Source organism: Octopus bimaculoides, chromosome 17 (genome assembly GCF_001194135.2).
Source record: "Octopus bimaculoides isolate UCB-OBI-ISO-001 chromosome 17, ASM119413v2, whole genome shotgun sequence".
NCBI lineage: Eukaryota > Metazoa > Mollusca > Cephalopoda > Octopoda > Octopodidae > Octopus > Octopus bimaculoides.
Genome location: NC_068997.1, coordinates 47,969,419 through 47,971,162, shown reverse-complemented (window position 1 = coordinate 47,971,162; position 1,744 = coordinate 47,969,419).

The window sequence follows — 1,744 nt, the reverse complement described above, 5'->3', positions numbered from 1 at the left end:
ATAGATATATGTGTGTGTGTATGTATGTATGTATGTATATATGCATATATATACATACTTCTATATATATATATATATACAAATACATATACACCCCATACTTTTATACACACACACACACACACACACACACACACACAAACACACACATATGCATATGTATATATAGTTCTTTGTTTATGCAAACATACGATTGAGTACATGTGCATGAGTTGGTAATTATTTTGGCCAGATGTAAATAAACATAGATACACATTTTTGTGTATATACTCTTTGCGTATATGCTTGTACATATACCCACACATACATAGCATGTATACAGAAATATATAAACACATATACACAAGCAACATGCATACATACATACAGAAATGCATACATACATACAAACATGTATACATACATACAGACAGACGGACGGACAGACAGACAGACAGACAGACAGACAGTCGGACAGACTGGCATATATATATACATACTCATTAATTCACACTAAGAAGCCATATATATTAGAGAAATAAGTCTGTACAAACAATGTAACTTGTATATATCGCAAACCGCGAACAAACACATAAACACACACGCACACAAATACACACACACACACACACACAAAATCTACACACACATGCGCACATTCATATGCACACAAATACGCACACATCCATACAAATATATTCATACACATACATGCATACATACACTGACCCACACACACACGCAAGCATGCACTCACATACATTACACACATTTACACATTCAAGTAGGCAATCTCTGGGAACGGGAAGGGAACAAACGCCTTCAAATACAAACCTGATATAAAAACAACACGACAACTTTCGTTCGCTCGCCATGTTGCAATTCCTTATCTCTTCCCAAAGATTCGAGAAACTATGTACAAACGTGTTTGTTTAACAGCTGAAAGCAACGGCAGAAGTCTATGTAAGGAAGTGTGAGTCTATGTGGCAAGAAGTTTGCCAACGTTTTTGATTCTGGCCTACGTGGAAAGGTTTGGGGTAATTTTAGTCTATGTGGAAGTAGATAGTGGACTATCGTTTATCTTTTATTTGGTTCATTCACTGTACTACGACCAAGCTGGAGCACTGCGTTGAAGAGTTTAGGCGTTCAAATCGACCCCGGAATTATTATTTTTTTTATTTAATAAGTTTCGTACTTATTTAATAAGTTGTTTTGTTTTTTCATTTTTTGTTGCCGACACGTGGCTTAGTGGCTTAGGTAATCGGTTCACAATCGTGAGGTCGTGAGTTCGATTTCCTGCGGACCCCTGTGTCCGTGAGCAAGACACTTTCTTTCAAGTTGCTCCGGTCCACTCAGCTGGCGAAAATGAGTAGTAGGGCCTGCATTCTGTGTCACGCTGAATCTCCCCGAGAACTACGTTAGAGGTAAGCGTGTCTGTGGAGTACTCAGCCACTTGCACGTTAGTTTCACGAGCAGATTGTTCCGTTGATCGGATCAGTTGAAACCCTCATCGTCGCAACCGACGGAGTGCCAGCTTGTTGCCAACCCGCTAATTTACGTGAACGTTCACAAAATGGCAGCTGTTGTGAAGTGGTGGTGGCGACAAAGACACACAGACACACACCTACACACACATACGCGCACTATGCATACACTCACATATGCATACACACACATAAACACGCACATACATAAATACACACACACACACACATATATTTCTAATTTAAATATGTTCATTTGTTCATATATATGTATATATATA